The sequence below is a fragment of the Dermacentor andersoni genome, chromosome 8, assembly GCF_023375885.2.
Source record: "Dermacentor andersoni chromosome 8, qqDerAnde1_hic_scaffold, whole genome shotgun sequence".
NCBI classification, from domain to species: Eukaryota; Metazoa; Arthropoda; class Arachnida; order Ixodida; family Ixodidae; genus Dermacentor; species Dermacentor andersoni.
In genome coordinates, this window is record NC_092821.1 from 53,197,187 (window position 1) to 53,216,573 (window position 19,387).

Consider the following 19,387-nt stretch of genomic DNA (forward strand, 5'->3'; position numbering starts at 1 on the left):
GAATTCGTACCTCGTCAGCCACTTCGATGCGCGGCTATAACGTGTGCACAGGCACGCATGACTGCACTCGTAAGGTAACAAACCCTAGTCCAACAAATGTTAAACTACTGTGCAGTGTTCGCGAAGTGAACCCTCAGCTGATCTGCATGTATATTATTTTATAAAGATAACTGAAAGAATGAAGTGAGCAGTGCCGCGGACCGGTAAATATCGGCTATGTATATCGCTTGATCTGTCTATAGGCAAGACGCGGTAGGACTCACGCAGGCTGTAAAACTACCGCAAGACTGTAGCTTGCACGGCACGCATAAAGCACAGTAACTAAATTACAACAGTGAACGGTTATTGTATTAGCTCGCAAAAGCGGTCAGATATGGTTTCTTGTTTACTTCTGGTGTTCAACATCCAGCTTTGTGAACACAGGCGGGGACAACTAGACAAGAAATTTTCTCACACAAAACACTGCTTTAGAGCTGCTTTTCACGCCGTCGATGTAAAGGACTTCGGTCATGCGACACCAGGAGGGTTTCTTTTTCTCGACACGGCGGCTTATTCAAGCGGTCTAAGTAACAACTTGCAGAGAGCACCACAGCGTATAAAAACTCATGGTACCCATTCAAAGAGGTCAAATTAATAGAATAGCAAATATAAAGTACGGTCACTTCTCTTAATAACACCGTCGTGGTAAAACTGAAACCACAGCTCGTGTGGTTTGCTTCGAAGCTGCGAAGTTTGTATGCAAAGGTCTTCAACTGTCACAGACGTCGACGTGCACGCTTTTATGCCGCAGCATACAAGATGACCAGCGTTTAGGACTTCCTCGCCTTCAAGTAGGCTTCGAATCCTGCGTTCTGCTCACCCAATGTGAGCCATTACGCAGGCTAACGACAGCGGGCGTGTAAATTGAAGAGACATTTAAACATGACGACACGAAACAACATGTCACTGAGCAAGACGACCGCAGCACTGCGCCGGCCGCTCTAGTTCTTAATCTCTCGGACAGCCATGTTGGATTTAAGGTGGCGCCCCCTATAGGCCGTGAAAGTTGCGAATAAAGTGCACACGTATCCCAGGAAAGGTGTGTGCGCAAGGCAAGCTTCAAATGAATACGTGCTGTCCCGCTGCACACTCCGCCCATCTGTCTCGTGTTCGAAGGATTTTAATTAATGATTTTTTAATTTGTGACTGAGTTTTCGCAAGTACGGAGCATGTGGACTCCATGCGAGAACTCTTTGTAGCAACGTCAGATATGAGAATCTCAAACATTTAGTGCCGACATACCGGGAAAGCACCTATCTAGACACTTGATTGCCTCTACAATGAGTGCCTGCACAATGAAATGACCTGCATAATGGAAGTAATAATTATGTCTCGGTCCTATCTTGAGCTGGGCTATGTGTGACCTTTACAGCAAGGTGTCCTGTGTGTTGAATGCTTTTTCCCAAGGCTTTTCATTATGAAGGCATTTATCAGTATATAATATATATGCATGATGTAAAACACTGTGAAAACAATAAAAGAAGTGAACTTCCTACATGACAAGCTGAACCTACGTGGCAAATATCCAGCTGTCTTTCTTCAAGTTTTACTAAAACACTTACTATTCATACTTGCAGTATGGTTCAATTAGAAGTGCTTTGAGTTGTTTCTGACATATCTGAAATATAATTTTAATCAATGCTCGTGATTTTGATGCAATAATCCATACAGCACCTGAATGGGTTTATATATACATGAGCCGCTTCTTAACATCCATGAGCTGTTTTCATTCCTACATTGGCTCATCTAAGACACTGGCGATTCTGCAGCCACTGGCGTTATGTGTTTCTCTGGCACACAATTCATACGGATCCTTGAATATTTCTGAAACCCTTTAATTTAGAAACCACCTTTTCGCCACCTAGGATGTCGGGGAATGCACTTTTTAGCAGTGTTTAAAATTCTTGAATTTTGATTTTATGAACATAGTTGCCAAAGGAATATGCCTGTGAAACACTTGAACAGTCACCTCTTAGCCAGAGTGACAAATTTATAGCTGCAGACAATACTAGGAAATTGCTCTTTATCGACATGCTATTTAACGCATTAAAGGGGTCATGAACCAGCCCTCGAGCTTGGTGAAAAAAACACATTCAGCAGATAGAATATACTTTTGTGAATGTCTCAACCAAATTTTGCAGTTGTAGGTGGTAGGGGGAGCTCTCAAGCGGAGGCAAGGACACCGTTTTCATAAACATCCTCTTTTCAAACACAGGTGCCCCCTTCAAAGTTGTGGTTCATCTTGCATATGTCACCATCTGCAAGAGTCCTGTAGATGGCTGCTATTGACCAATAGCTAGCATCGATCAAGCAGGGTGTATGGATCAATGTCCTTCATACAACGGTTACTGTGTATATTGATTGACGCACTTAAATAAGCAGACTGAAGTAATCGGAAATTTTCGTTTCAAATTTCTCTAAGAACAGTGCACCAGGCCACATCACCCACACTGCGTTTGCCTCTGAGGCGCTCGACGGCGTTTGGCGACAGCTGCTATGGAGTTAACAGGGATCTTGGAGCAGTGCCATGGAAGGGTAGCCGGAGGCAGTGGAGCTAGCGCTGGTGCGGCCGTCTCCAGGTTGGCCCATTTCTGGTCCGGGTCCTTGGTGGTGCTCCTTCATGTGCCCAGAGCACAGCGGGAAATGCGTCTGCACTATTGCCAGTCTATGTCACCAATGCCAGCTCAGCAGCCTCCCTAGTTCTTTCTTCAGACACTTTCCTTTTTTTCTTCTGTCTTCTATTATGTGTTACTAGATTCTTCCTTTTCGCCTACTGTCTCCACCGTCTTCCCACCGGACTCGCATGATTTGACCGTTACACGACATGCGTAATTATTTCATGGTGTGGAATTCCATTAATCTTTCTGTAATCTTTATGTGTAGTGTTAGTTACTGTGTTACGATGTTACTTTTTCATGAAGGGCTGCATGCAGTGCTTCTTTATAGTTAAGCTAGCTCTTACACTGTAATGCAGCAGATCTCATTTAGCCACTTTTCAAGGCTATCGTAATCTTTTTCTATATGGTGCATCATTTTTCTAAATTTTTGTGATGTTTTCTTTCATTTTCTTTTATGCAAACATAATTTGTGACATGTGGTAAAACAGCTCAAAGCATGAAAGAGGGAACAATGCTTGAGCAACATCTGACCTCAGTACACGGACATACTGACCGTTGGGCATTGCTGTGTGTTCTGACATGTCAAGCACGAATTGGTTGGAGACTGAGCTTGTAACAGGTTGAATTAAGGTGTATAGCTAAAATGGGATGTGCTTTTTTTATAGGCTGTAGTAGACCTTTTGAAATGTAAGTTGCTCCTGTAGCAAACATTTAAAAAAAACCTGTTTTCATACCTTATAAAGTTGCAAAACCTAAAGTTTGGCAGTACGCTGTCTGACCAATGGAACACCGAAACAGGACTCTTGGTGTACTCCAATGTTTTTTTTTAATGGCTACAGGCAGTTCGAGTACAACCCACATCCCATTCGCCACCAACTTTGCTTTCAGCATTGGTAGTGCAATGAGTGGCAGAGGCACAGCCGTGTGCCTATGCATGAGCCATGTTCATTGCGTTGTGCATACCTACGCAGACCCTGTGCTTGCGAGTAGCTGTGGCTTAGAAGCGAGAGCATAAGGATATAAATGGTACATAATTTGCCTCGTAGAAAGTGTTTGCTAAAGGGCCTTTCACTAGGTTTAGCCATTTTAAACAAATGAGCGTAGCATATGCATCATCTGCTGGCGATCGTGTCTTCAAAGTACTATGGTGGTGTGTGCCGGTAAAGCAACTGAAATTCAAACCAAATGCCGCGCACCCTCCCTCTTCAGGAAGCTCTGCTCCTAACTAGGGAGTCAAGGTCACATGCGCAAATGCCTCTTTGCTGCTCTGTCTTCGTCATTCACCGTGGCATGTGGCTTCAATTAATCATCCAACGCAGAAAGTACGATGCCGCCAATGTAAATGTGCCGAGCAGCAAACAGAGAAGGAAAACAAATGTAGCTCAATGCCACGGTACGTCTCTCGCCTCCTGTATGGGAGAATGCAGGAAAAGAACACCACTTGGGAAGCAGTTAACTCCTTCGATCTCCTCCAATAATGAACCAATTTGAAAATTTTGTTTAGTAAAAAACGCTCCTTAGATGGCGTTTTAAAGGTTCCAGTGTACTATAACCAAAATTAGCAATGCAACCTGGTGACGGGCCTTTTAAAAGTGCCACACCTAGCAAATGCATTTATGTTGCAGTGCCGTGCAATGCTTTACTAGTATTCAACATAGCATAGCCCTAAGAGCAAACTTAGGATGATGGTCGTGTTAAATAGAGTAGTTTAGTGATATCACATGAATGTTCATTTATTATCCGTTAAACGCACTTGTTGTGACAGATATTCATCCTCAACTTAAATTAAGAGCTAAATGTAAGGATCGGTGTGTTCATCGCTTGCATATTCAAGTTATAGAATCAAACCCATTCTTAACAATACCGTTGTGAAATATACATCGAATATAACAATGAGCAACCATGACACCATAGATTTTTGTGTTCTATGGTAAAATAAATCGCTTCCTACAGTGTGGCCATGCCATGTTATTGGTTATAACAAATCCGACTACTACAGTCAAACCCGGCTATATCGAACTCGCAAAAAAACGCCTATCAGTTCGATATAGAGCATAATTCGATATAAGCCTGCTAAATAATTGTATGTCATAAAAGCACATACCATTTATAAAATCACTTTATTGACGAAACTAGCTTAGTTTCGCATAAATTAGTCCTGCATTTTCTTCTGCTTGGGAAATTTCACTGCCTGCGACGCACGCACTTCCCCACGTTGTCTAAGGAATCCGAGCAGCTGAGGCCGCAACCTTCCGCATTCGCGCAGAAGCACCGGACTAATGCGATTGCACCAATCACTTCGGAGGATGTGGGCAAAGGACCGTAGTTGCTTTCCTCAACGTGCCTACTTTCATTTGTGCTTGGTACGATGTCGGCGATGTAGTCTTCGTTTCGGGATCTACCGTCGTCGCGACACCATCATCTGCACTCACAAACTCGTCCACCGTTGATTCGAATGTCCCGGAAATTTTGACAGCTCGCTCCAAACTTCGGCAACACCGGCAACGGCTTCGTCGCATTCATCAGAATTTACAGTCATCACCGAGCACGCGGAAACCGGCACGTATGAAGAACGCCTCGTACACGGCCGTGCGTACGCGTCGGGCGCCATGGGCACCGGGTTGCGAGTCTGGCCACTTTAGCCTTAATCGTGCTGAGAGTGCTCCTCGAAATCTTGCACGCTGCGGGGATATTGCGTTCGACGCGATTTATGATTTCGATCTTCACGACGAAAGGCGAATTCTGCCGCTTCATCACGGCAACACTGCGGGAGAAGGCCCACAAGGCGCAAACACGATAAACCAGAGAAGCAGCCAGACGACTCGCACTTTCGCCATCTTGCACGAAGAGCGCACAAGAGCCTCTGATTGGCTGTCTGAGCAAGCGCTGTAGGCGGGCCAGGATCATTTTTTGCTGGGGAGTGTCAATAGATAGTGATCTAAAGAAAGCAGAGAGAGGAGATTCTTGTTGATGAAAAGGAAAGGTTGGGGCAAAGTGCAGCGCAGTAACTGTCTCTCATTAGAGGACACCTCAACGGCGCTGCACAGGGGGTAGGGAATGAAAGTAGAGGGAGAGAAAGTGCACCAGAAACAGCAGCACGCCGCCGAAATGCGATGGAGCTAAAGGCGGTCGGCGAGGCCGACAGCCTCGGCGAATGTCAGGAGCGCACGTAGTAGTGTCCTGTGTCGTGAAGGGCATAAAGAAAGGACGGACGCTTGATTCTGCAACCCGTGAGGGAGCACGGCGAAGCGTCGTCAGGGGAGAGGGAGTGGGAAGTGAAAGATGATAGAGAAAGAGGGAGGATAATAGACTTCACTATGCGCGACAGGGGGAGTGGCGACGGCTCTTCCGAACAGCCCTTGCAGCGCGGTCACGGTAGGGAGAGCGGTTGGATGGAGCCGCGCCGCCGGGTTTCCCCGCTACCGCGAGGGAAAGCCAACTTCTGGGGGCACTTTCCCGCCGCTTGACGTTCGATATATCGGGAGTCACTGCAATATTTGTTCGATGTAAGCGTATTTTTTGCTATATATACTCATTGTAACTATACCGTGACCAGAAATTGTTTGATATATAGAATAATTCGATGTAAACGGGTTCGATATAGTCGGGTTCGACTGTACTGGGTGTCTGCGTTGAAAGAAAAAGGAACGTCGAACCCTCGAAAGATAGAAAGGGACCTGTGGCACCCATACGTGTGCCGTGCTTGCCGCGTTACTTTGTCGTATTGCTAGCCTCTCGTACTTCTCTGCGTCTCTCTTCCGGCTTTCCTAAACATGAGTCGACTGCGCAGAAGGGTATCGGTGAGTGTGGTCACTGGCGCAGTCGGCTTGATGGTTTCCAGTCAAGCTTTCCTCACTTTACCATTTCTCACAAATGGATCATTGCTTTCTGCATCAAAATATGTGTGGGTTTTACAAACCTTATTTTCAAGCAATTGCATATCACATTATTAAGGGGTTCTGCGAATATTCGAAAACTTTAGAAGAATAAATGTGATATTGTTGTATTTCATTTTTGCTGTTAGAATAGATTTGTCACTCTCCTATTTGACCGTCGAATCGAATCGTCACCATAAACCCTTTCAGGGTCAATGACGTAAATATATGCCGCCGCGAACAAGTCCAAAATGGTCGATGCCATATATTTACGGCGCCGTGTGTACGTTTAAAATGCGCGCCAATTTCCTAACTTTTTATTTCCTTACATGTGCTGCCGCTATGTGGAAATACAGGGTATTTTTTTCTCGTGCCTCCCTCTCTCGGTTTTCGTTGCATGGTTTGTTTTAGAGCTAGTTTGCTCCACCGCATCTATATAATATTGCTTGTGGATTGGCGCGTGGGTGCGCAGGCGGGCAGGCCGCGGATTGGGTTTTGTTTTGTGGCTTCTTGCGCTCCCTAAATTGATGGCTATCTCGTTACTAACCGCTCAAAAGGCGACCACCTGTTTCTCGCTCATTTAGTGCTCACTGGGGTGCACATAGGAAGGATGCTGCCGTGCATACGTTTCCTTTTCTTCTCTTTTTTTTTTTTTTTTGCGACTCGTGAAAACTAATTGCCTCTGGTTGGCGATAAGATGAAGGTTAGTGGAAGTTTGTCACATGTTTTGCTTTTTTGATGGGCACACAACTACACAGTTTTCTTGAGTGCGCTCACCTACGCAGTTCGAGTACACTATGGACGTAAATATTAGTGTAAGAGCAGGAACATTTGACACTTGCGAAATATTCTCGTGTGCGCATTTTCAAAGCCTTGAACTATGTGTATAACAGTGCATCAAATATTTAATATAAGTTTAGTTCCTTGTTGTTATTCACGAATAAACAGTACGTATATACCAACGAAAAAATTTTTGTTACTTTACGATCGCCCTAGAAAAATTACCGTAAATGTTTTTCGATATAGCTCCCTAAAAAAATTGGAATCTGCAATTAAAAAGATGGTCCTGGGCGGTCGCGAATGGTGAAAGAAATTGACCCTGAAAGGGTTAAAAAAGGATATTTTTCTTATTGGTTTTTAATAGTTCACATCATCGGTTGTAAATAAAAAACAAACTAAAATCGAAGCAAGAATGCAATAACTTTCATTCCATCCACGGTGGACATAACATACTAGACAATGAAGCATCACTCAGACGGACACACTTTTCTGCCTGGGTACAATTCTGCGCAATAAGATGTTGTTGAGACATGGTATTCGGCAGTTCGTATTGTTTGCTACTATTCATAAATGCACTGTGGGAATCAATGTAAGCGGAGCTTTGTGTGGCGTGTGCTTCAATAGACAAATTTAGCGGTGATGTTGATGGCAAATGTTTAATTTCTTTAACATTTACTCCTACGCTAAAGTAGTGAATTGATGTTAAACGTTACCTTGCATGCATCACTGCTGTTTGTCTGCGTAGTACGGAGAACACAGAAAGGTAGGTGTTTGCTTGAGACGTCGTTTTGTGCCATTGTTTGTAACTTCTGAGAGGGTTGAGCATATATTGAGACAGAAATATTGATTGCCTCACATGGCACATCATATCTTAAGAGAAGTGTTAAACTGTAATTGAATTTTGGGACTGTTTGTGCCAAAACGACAATTGGATTATGAGGTACGCGGTAATGGCAGACTCCGGATTGATTTTGACAGCGTGGTGTTCTTTAATGTTTCCCTAAATCTGAGTGCATGAGCATTTATTGTTTCTCCCCCATTGAAATGTAGCTGCAATGGTCGGGATCAAACCCACAACCTCGAGCAATGCCATAGGCACAAAGCTACTGGGGCAGCTACAGGGATGTTGACTTCACATGCGACTGCTTCCATAGTGTAGCCTAGACCCTACGGTGTGCTTTAATCATTTGAGGGTTGATTTCTTTCGCCATATGCGATCACCCAGGGTCGATTTTTTTTTATTGCAGATTCCAATTCTTTGGGAATTACTTCGAAACAAAGTTACCGTAAATTTTCTAGGGTGACCGTAAAGAGAGAAAAAAGATCTTGAGTTGGCATATATGTACTCTTCATTCATTAATAATAACAATAAAAAGTAATTAAACTTATAAGAATTAAAAATTTGATGCATTGCTATACATATAAGGCTTTAGAAAATGCGCACACGAGAATATTTCGCAAGTGTCAAATGTTCCTGCTCTTACACTAATATTTACGTCCATAGCATAATCGAACTGCGTAGGTGAGCGCACTCAAGAAAACTGTGGTTGTGTGCCCGTCAAAACAGCAAAATGTGTGACAAACTTCTGCTAATCTTCATCTTAACGCCAACCAGAAGCAATTAGTTCTCGTGAGTGCCCCCCCCCAAGAAAGCGACGGAAACGTATGCACGGCAGCATCCTTCCTATGCGCACCCCTGTGAGCACTAAACAAGCAAGGCAGGCAGTTGCCCTTTGAGCGATTAGTAACGAGATAGCCATCAGTTTTGCAAGTGCAAGAAGCGGAAACCGCCCGCGGAACAAAACCCTAGCTGCCACCCGCCTGTGCCCGCACCAGTGTGCGATCGGTAGTGTATAGACGCGTGTGAGGAAACTAGCTCTAAAACAAACCATGCAACGTACGCCGAGAGAGGGAGGTGTGCTAAAAAAATTCCCTGTACTGTATTCCCACATAGCAGCAGCACATGACAGAAAATAAAAAGTTAGGAAATTGGTGTGCTTTTTAAATGTACGAATGGCGCCGGAAATATACAGCATCGACCATTTCTAGTCTAGTTGGTACGTGATAACGGGAGTGAAATAGATGCACAAGAACCACGGAAGGAAAACGAGAAATAAAAGGGTATCATGACTGAAATACTGCTGGTGTTGAAAGTGAACAGCAGTGTCTACACAAGAGGGTGTCCGTTTAAATGCTATTAAATGCCCAAGCTGAAGTATCACCTGTATATTCACACGGGCGAGTGACTGCACCAAGTCCGTTGTGCAGACCGCTCACTTGAGCAGAAATATGAAAGTGCAGCACTGTTATACTGCTGGAATAAGACATTGGCCATGCAGGTGTACTATGTGTGTTAAATGCAGTCTGATTATCTAATCTACATATTATGGTGTGGTGCTTATGGAAGTATGTCACCATATATTCTATTGTATTGAACTCTTGATGAACTTCAAGGCATGATTCAGCATAGTCTAGTAAGTTGTACTGATAGTGCAGTGCATTACTCTAAACGTCTTAATGTGGGATTCCTTTATGTGAGGGCAATACAAAGCCAATCCATGACCTTTAGATGACATGTATGCAGCAAATTGCTCAGTTGGGATAACTTCTGAAAAGTCTCCCTGAGGCATGTCTGTGCCCTCCTAATGAACTGCTCCCAGTTTAAACATTCTTCTGAGTGCATTTAATGTTTACTGTGCACAAGAGAAGCTAATTGCATGTTGTCTTCCTAAGCTCTTGGTGGCTTCACTTGTGGGCAACCCCTGTTTGTTGAGGTACATGATTAGGTGAATGCCTTGCGTTTGACCTAACAGTATTTTTACCCTTTCACTACCGTTTTCTTTTTTTTTTTCAGAGGCCACGAACCTGCTACGTCTGGGATTTTTTTCTTGGATATTGCACAATAAACATAAGTTTATTTTAGGCTATGTAGAAGGACAGAAATGACACAAATGCTCACCAGTTATTGTGCTCCCATTCCTAATGTCAGTGACACGACGAGACAGAAAGACGAAAAAGTATCGGTACGTTACTGGCACTGAAAGAGTTGAGTGGCGAACATGAACGGTGTGGGTGCACTCGAGCAAGCCCTTTCGTCATTGTCTTCTTGGTATCATTTGATGTGTTCGCATTCTTGCAGCATTTCACGCCTTTGTCGGAGGCCAACCATCTGTCTATGTATGTTTGTACACAAATGTTTTCCCTCCTACCTGGGCCACTGGGCAGTTCGTTGACCAATGGATAGTGAATTGGCCTGATGCACTGAGGGAACAGGGTTTGAAACCATTCATGACAAATTCTTTTGCTGCGCTATAGTATGTGTATGGTTGTATGTTATTGGTATTCAAAGTAATGAAAATTTTGTCTTCACCATGACAACTTGTTGAAAACTTTGCTATATTATTTGCCTAAAGTGAAGCCCATGCAATCTCTACACTCTACGCCGTCTCGCTTAAATAAATTTTATAGTTGGAAACTTTTATTTGTCAAAGTATGTTCGGATTTTATAAAACTGGTCGTTGGGCAGTCATATATGTTAACATTGAGGAAATGGACAGGTCGACCAGCTGTGTTAAATTTTTCTGAGATCCCCCTCAATATGTTGGACAAGCAAAGTGCTCATTATTAGCTGTAGCATCTGTGTGTTCTGATTTTGGCTTTCATAATTGCACTTCGATTTTCATTATGCAGGATCAAGGCATCCATCCTCTCCAACAGCTACCTAAGTTGCAGCAGAGATGCGTCCACCACTGTTACTTCTGTCAATATAAAACTGGAAAACTGTTCTGTCTGAAAACATGCATCAGGGTGCAAACAGGCGAGAAGCCATTTTAGTGCCCCTCATGCCTTCAGACTTTTGTGAGAAGCAGCTACCTCAAGAGAGACTTCTGCATCCACACAGCCAAGCCACGATATCACTGCCCCATCTGCTCCAAGTCTTTTGTAGAGATTGATAACTTGATGACATGAAAACACAGCACTATGATGCTGCAGAATAGGCAGCGATTACTTTGGTGTGCCCTTTGGATAAATGTAGTCTTAATGTGGAATCTGCATGGTACAGTGTACATCATCCTTGTGTAGAGGGTGCGAATGGCGGCCGCTGGGGCTCTTCGGAGGCAGCCAGCAAGGACTGATCATAGTTACTGGGTTCGAGATTAGATGCATCTGGGAATGTATGGCCACAATTGCAGACAAGCCTTGCTCTTTCACTGCCTCGCGGAAGTGGGTGATTAGCTGAGTGTCAGTGAGAAGGCGCTTGTCTTGAAACTAACCCTAGTCTTGCTTGCACTGGTTAGCAAAAGCGAAGCTGCCGTAGATGCAAGTAACAGTTGCAAGACGAGGGTGCTGCGTAAATGTGTACTCCCACGGATGATGAAAGAGCAGGGTTTCTCTATTTGGCCAAACGTGCCCAGACACACCTAATCTCGGGCCCAGCAACTACCGTTAGACGTCTCTGGCTTGCTTCGGAGCGCCGTGGCTGCCAGTGTTTGCTCACGGGTGATGTACATTGAACATGCGCCATATGCTGGGTCGTGTTCTTTTGCATTGGGAAGGGGGCACAAGTTTTGCTGTGTTTGGGCATATGCTGAACTGCTAATTAATGTTTATTTGAGCGTGGCCTAACTAGTTGCTAGGACATTCATTCTACTGACACTGCTTGCATAACGCCAATGATATTTATGCACTTTGACTGCTAGGGAAAGTTCAACAAAGTTAAAAGCAATCGTCCATCAACTGTGCCTTGAGAAGACTCACGTTTACAATAAAAATATTCATGATAAATTCTGAATGTATGACCAATCATCGAGACTCCTCCAAATTTACCCCTGCCTAAACGAACATTGTTCTGAGTTAAGAGCATTTCGCGGGGTTTAGGCGTTGACAAGCATGTCGCATGGGTCACATGATGACAATTATTCAGCAAATCTTGAGAGAACCGCGCTCCTTGCTGGAAAACCAAGGTTGCAAGCATAAACGCCTTTATGTGGGATGCTCTGTCTGCAACATCATCAATTAAATCTTGACTGGTAGAGCCTCGAACGCAGAACTTGCTAAGCCACAGTGGGAAGTGTATCGTGTTGTGAAAGGTGAATAAAAATAGTAGCATAGGCTAGGCTACCAAGATACATGTGATGCAATCCTGCGTCTTCAGTATGCAGGGAAGAATGTCACTTAAGGACAATAAGCGATGCAAAATGGATGTCTGTGCTGGCACTGAAGCTTGCTTCCTTGCATCACAGTAACTTGACATTTTCATTCCTTCTATCTCCCCTAGTAGCGAAACAATTTGATAAATTCTTGCAGCTTAACAAAGTCCTTGTGACACTTGTGTATAACCAAAGTCTCCAATTGAGCCTGGTAAAGGACCCTTTGAAATATGTTTACATGCATGTTGTCACGACTAAAGGCTAGCTAGAGAACAGAAGAAAACGAATTGAGAGACACGAACAGCGACCACGCTTCCTTTGAAAGAAGACGAAGTTGTCACGTCAGCTCTTGTGGTCTCTGAATACAGAGCTGGTTTTTGTTTCTCGCATCCTGGTCCTGCATGTTGTTTTTTTGGTGTCGTGACACTGGTGGAGCTGCTGGACTTCAACGCCTGATGCTCGGGACTCTTCTGCGGAACGGCAATTCCAGTCCGAACCCACACCTAGTTCTGGCCGTGGATACTCGCTGTCCACCGCTACAGTCGTGGACAGTGAGGTCTTCGCCCTGAGTTAATTTCCTTGGAACTCCCGTAGCCATGGAGTCCTGCATCTGAAGAAATGGCAATGGCAGGCGCTGCACAGGTAACTGTTGAGCACCCTCAGATTCCCGAGACCTTCAACGATGATGTTTTTGATGACGTCGAGGATTGCCTTGAACAATATGAGAGAGCTGCCAAGGCAAATCGTTGGACCTCGGAACAGAAACTCTTGCACGTGTACTTCGCCCTGGCAGACAGCGCTTGTACATGCTACAGGAACCGGGAAGGCACAGTGTCTTACTGATACGAATTTCGGCAGCAACTTTTAGATACCTTTGTCAACAATGATCGTCGCAATTCGGCTCAGCAACTCATTGAATCGCATATAAAAAAACTGAATGAGAGCGTCGCCATATTTGTGGAGGACATGACCCGCCTCTTTTGGCGAACTGATCCCGTGATGCCTGAAAGAAAGAAAATCCGACATTTGATGTGAGGCGTGAAGGAGCAACTGTTCGGCAGTCTTTGCAACTCGCTGACAACTGTTGTGGAGTTCATTAAGGTGGCTACTACAATCGAATGCACACTTCAACAACGGTGCTGCGAGTAAATCGGTCAAGCAACGCCTTGATCAGCGTCGCTGCACTGACTGCCAGCAGTGAGTGTTGTTTGCGTAAGCTCATCCGTGAGGTCATTTGGGAGGAGCTTCGCAACCTTGTGGTGACTCTGCAAGAACCTGTGGTGGCTTCTGTCGCAGAGGTAGTACGGCAGGAAATCAGGCAAGCATTTCTTTGCCTGAATCGCTACCAGACCAGCGGTCTATAAACTACACGTTGGCCGTCCGTTATCAAACTCCAGCGCCGCACAGCTCGTCGTCCCTACCTCGTCCTTACAATGAGTCATTAACCCCTCCATACCACCTGCCACCATCGCCGACCCCTCAGCTTAATGCGCCCGTGGAAATTCCGTCCTACTACCCTACGCCGACTACTCCAACTTGGTCGCAAAGGATGCCCATCAGTCAACCACTTGTTCGCAAGGCGGACTTCTTGCGCTCTATCGACCAACGTCCACCTTGCTTTCATTGCGGGGAAGCCAACCGTTTTTGCTCGTATCGTGACCCTGGATACCAGGCCTTTGCAACCACCTTCCCTCGTGCTCGTTGGGACAACTGACACGACACCAGCACATCTACCCCAGCACAGCCATTCGCTCCACCATATTGTCGACCCCGCTCTCCGTCACCTGCACCGAGAACTTCACCGCACCATCGCAGTTGCGCCAATTTAGTCCGGGGCAGGTCCCCTAGCTAAAAGCAGCGACCTTTGGGGGAAAGGTCGCCACCCATTGAGATGGTACAACACCCCCAACGCCATCAGTACGACTGAACGATACGTCACCGAGCCTATTAGAAATTGTTAACGACAACTTCGCCATTTACGTAGACGGACACCCAGTGACAGCATTAGTAGATACTGGCGCGGACTTCTCTATAATAAGTCATAGGTCGCTGATTGCCTTTAGAAGGTCTAGACTTCCTGGACGGGTCCCCACATAAGAATTGCAGGAGGCCAGCTGATGACGTCCACAGGACCACTAAAATTAATATCGGTGTCTCGGCCTTCGTTGCTACTTTTGTCATTTTGCCGCAGTGCCTGATCTTGGGAATGGATTTTCTGCATGAAGACGTTGCCATTATAAACATTCCGGACAGGTTGGTCATGTTTAGCATGGCCCCAGGTTCGGTTGCACTCTGTACAGAGCAGCAACATAGACATAAATCCATCTCCGGTGATGACATGACCATCTCACCCTTGCTCATGCTCCCTTCTCTTGGTGACATGCAACATACAGAGCAACTCCGACACTGTCGCCAAACAAATTCTAGCGCTGCTGTTCAGCCATGGCATATCCGTTGCAAGAGGCATCATCAACATTAACTGTGGACATACAGGAGTTCTTGTAACAAACTTTAGCCATGAGCGCAGGCACCTTACAAGAGGTATGACACTCGCGCACGTTGAAAAGTTCAAACAGGTCACAGACTGCTTTGCTGTAAGGCAAGGTGGTTCCACCAGCCTGCGTCCTGTACCTCCAGATGTATCCATCAATGTTGGCCCAAGCTTGCTGCCTGTGCAGAAACAAAGCCTCCTGGCACTTGTACATCAATCAGTTTCTGGACTGCTTCTCGTCGACATCAAGAGTTGGTTTAACGCCATTGACCAAACATTGAATTACCATTGATGATACAGCCAAGCCCATATGGCAGAACCTGTATCGGGTGGCTCCACGGGAATGCGAAGCCGTAGGAAGTCGAGAAAAGATAATCTTTCAAGACAACGTTATTCAGCCGTCGAAGAGCCCTTGGGCGGTGCCAGTGGTATTAGGAAAAAAAAAATGGTGGCAGCTTACGCTGTGCGTTGATTACCGCAAGCTCAATCAGATCACCACGAAAGACGTTCACCCGCCACCTTGTATAGACGATTCCCTCGATGGACTTTGACATGCACATTACTTCTCGTCGATGGATTTAAGGAGCGGTTACTGACAAATAGATGTTGATGAGAGAGACCGAGAAAAAACTGCATTGGTAATGCCTGATGGCCTCTATGAATTTAACGTGCTTCCCTTCGGCTGGTGCTCTGTGCCGGCAACATTTCAGCAGCTAACAGACACAGTACTCTCAGGCCTCACGTGGCAAACTTGTTTACTATACTTGGACGATGTGATTGTATTTTCAGCAACTTGATGAGCACCTCAGGTAACTACATGTGGTTTTTCAAGCCATCTGATCTGCCAGTCACGCTGAACCTGGAAAAATGCTGCTTTGGCTTTGAAGAGCTTCTCTTCCTCGGTCATGTTCAGCAATGAAGGTGTACGGCCTGATCCCAACAAAATAGATGCCGTTGCAAATTTTCTAGCATCATCTGACAAAAAGGCAGTTAGACAATTTTTAGGACTGTGCGCCTATTACCGATGCTTCATTCAAAACTTTTCATGAATTGTGTCACCATTAACATGCCTCACTAGGGAAGACGTTGCATTCGTATGGGGTGAAGAACAGCAACAAGAGTTCAACGAGCTGCAGCAATGTCTCCAAAACCCCCAGTCCTCGGACACTTTGACAGACGCCCTGACAGCGGTTCACACAGATGCCAGCAATGTCGGCTTAGGAGCAGTACTCGTGCAATGGCAAGACGGCGCTGAACGAGTAATAGCTTATACAAGCAGAGCCCTTTCCTGTACGGAAGCGAATTATTCCACCATGGAAAAAGAGTGCCTTGTGGTAGCGTGGGCAGTTTTGAAATTTCGCCCGTATTTGTATGGCTGCTCCTTTAATGTTGTCGGTGACCACCACAGCCTTTGTTGGCTGATGAACTTAAAAGATCCATCAGGATCATTGGCGCGCTGGAATCTTAAGCTACAAGAATTCGACATGGTTATTGTCTATAAATCGGTATAGCAGCATACGGATGCCGATTGCTTTTCTCACGCCTCATACGAATCTGCCAATGCAGAAGGTGACGATGATGCAACTTTTGTAGTTGTCAACACAGCTACACTCGCACAGCAACAAAGCGACGACTTAGAATGGCAACCCACTATTATTTCCTTAGAGGGTCGCACTTCCGTTGTCCCAAGGCTTTTTGCAAGAGGACTGCTATCATTTTGCTTGCGTAACGACGTCCTGTATGAGGCGAACTTCTCTCCGAACGGAAACACCTACTGAGTCGTCGCAACACCTCTCAGGAGTGAAGTATTACAGGTATGCCATGATGAAGCAACATCCAGTCAATTGGGCTGCACACGCATGCTGTGTAGGGTGAGGCAAAAATACTATTGGCCTTTTCTAGGAAGAGAGGCCAATGTCGCAGCTAAAAGCCAGCGACAGAACAGAGGAAGACGAATTAAGGGACACAAGCAGCAACCACACTCCCTTTGAAAGAGAAGGTGAAGTTGGCGTGTCGGCTCTTGTGGTCTTTGAATGCAGAGCTGGTTATTGTTTCTTGCATCCTGGTCATTTGTCCCATTTTTTTGATGTGACAATATTACAAAAAAGCTAACTGCATAGCCTTGCTTGTTAATACCATCTGTAATAGGAAAGACCTGTGTGCTGAGGTACAGCCACTATGCGGGTGCCTTGTTTTGCAGATAAACGGTATTTCCAAGTTCTCGGGACTTAATGTGACTGCACTCATAGAAGAACCTATTTTATTGTCTCATTATTATGTTTTTCACTGTGGCAATCACTCCTTTACTGCACTCAATACATTTTGAATGAAAGGTGGAAGTAATCAGCAATCTTGTGAAACATTTACATCACTTTGTCAGTAGCAAATCTTATAAATAAAGGAGACCTTGAAATGCTTGGTAATCACTTCTGCTTGATAATGGATTTGTCTTTTCTTCCCATACTTTCCCATCAGTCCGTGTCAGACTGGACCATGCCATCAGATGCAACCTAGTGGAGCTAGACTGACAGGAAAACATAATTTGAAATTGTGGTCCTCCGGTTCAATATTGTGTGGGCAATATTGTACTGTGGTAGGATGAAGAGAAGCACCGGTTATAACGTGTCAAAATGATGATTGTTGGCTGTGGTCTTGTTGAGAAAGGAGCCAGCTTCGTTGTTTCTGGGCGAGGTCAAGGTGTAACCAATGAGGTCGCAAACACAGGGTGGCCAATAAAACATAGCACCTTCTTTGGCATGAGTCAAGAACATGCGAAAGATCTTGAAAATTCATTTTCAGGAAAACTAAGGGACTTGCAGTCATATCGTTTGGCATAGATAATTAATGTAAATGAGAACATATATTCAAAATTTTATGAAGATCAGTGGACATCAAAAAATCACCTGAGGTGCTCTTTGTAAAGATCCCCAGCTGGCCAAAATTAATCCGCGGTCCCCTACTATGGCCTGCCTCATAATCAGATCATGGTTTTGGCACATAAAACCCAAGAATGATCATTTTTTTCATTTTTATTGCCTGCTTGCTCTACTTGTACTCCTTCATTGAGCCTTGTGGCTCTTTTTGAGCCGTGCCATTGTCATCTTGCACATTAGCATTCCTTTACAGTAATTGAGTGATCTGTACTCATTATGAATTGAATGTTTGTTTTCGAGCACTATATAAATCAATGAGCTTAGTGAGCGTAATTGTCTATGTTTTCCTGTTGCTTATGCTTATATAGGTATAACCTTCTTTGCAATTGTTTCTTAAAAAGCCAATCATTTTCTCCTAATGCCACTACATTTCGCATTTCATCGTGTTGAGTGTACCAGAGAAGTTGAGCGATAGCACTTCGAATTCCATTTATATTTGCCCTTGAATGCCCTTTTTATGAGGCATTCAACAGCATTTAAAATTTTGAGTGGAGTACTATGATACACGATGTTACTTCATTCCATTATTGGTCCAAGTAGGGTACCAGAAGTCCTGCTTTCACCGGTGGGCCATGTTTCTCCAGTTATGTTTGTGTAAGGTCATGTTTTGACAGCCATGCAATGATAAGTACACTGTGCACAATGCCATTGTACAAGTGGTTAGCGTATGGGCCAGTCCAGTTTTCTATCTCTTGAAAAGATTCTACAGAATCGCCTTTGTGCCAGCCTCTGATTGGAGAGTTCTTAATCACTAAAATCTTATTTCATAGCATGTGTTCTTTTGTTCTAATCTCCAAGAATTAGCTGTGCTTTGCCTACTATTTTTATAAATATGCAATAATGCACCTGTTTTTGTAAATTAAACATGGGAATATATGATCGCTTTAAGCACAGTGGCTGGCCAATTAAAGTATTGTATGGAGTACTAGATGGTTACTGTACACAATTTATTTTATGCAGTGCAATACTGGTTTTCTTTTCTTATGTGTGGTAAAAGTAGTGGTTTACTATGGTACATCATTAGTTGTGTTCTTTACAATAGACCTGACCATAAGCTGCATTTGTGGACTGTGTTGCTTGTTCTTTATTGAGGTGCCTCTGGCATTGCTAGACAATGCCATTTATTTTCTTCAGTGTTGTTAACTCGTCTAGTAATCTTTTATTGGTATTGATGTCTCATGCTAAAAGAAAGAGTACTAAATAAAAACAATTTGAGCGATGAAATAAACAAGTGTAAATGCTTATGCAGCAGCTGACCACACTATGCAGAGATAATTATTCTGCATTGCTGTTTGTTGTGGGTATGTATGATGTATGTATGTAGTAAATGTCTCAGATGATGCATTACGAGCACAAGACCACAAATCACCTTCAGTTATGAAGCGTGGTTGAAAAAGGGCATCTGGTCTCATTTTAGCACTTCATTGCTCAAGCGTGCTTCTTCTCATCTCAGGAACCATGTGGCACTGCATTCATTAAAAAAAAAGTGTTGGGGGCAGTA

At 44.4% G+C, this 19,387-nt stretch overlaps 1 long non-coding RNA gene across 3 annotated transcripts in view; it reads left to right on the forward strand.

The window, feature by feature from the left end:
* Positions 1–17,376, forward strand: part of LOC129383551 (uncharacterized) — a 29,628-nt gene extending 12,252 nt beyond the window's left edge. The window contains exons 5-6 of one of the 3 annotated variants that reach the window (XR_011895983.1): positions 2,462–2,618; positions 11,003–17,376. This is a non-coding gene — a long non-coding RNA (uncharacterized lncRNA). The other 2 variants (XR_011895984.1, XR_011895986.1) reach the window with 2 other exon arrangements.
* Positions 17,377–19,387: the final 2,011 nt, after the last annotated feature.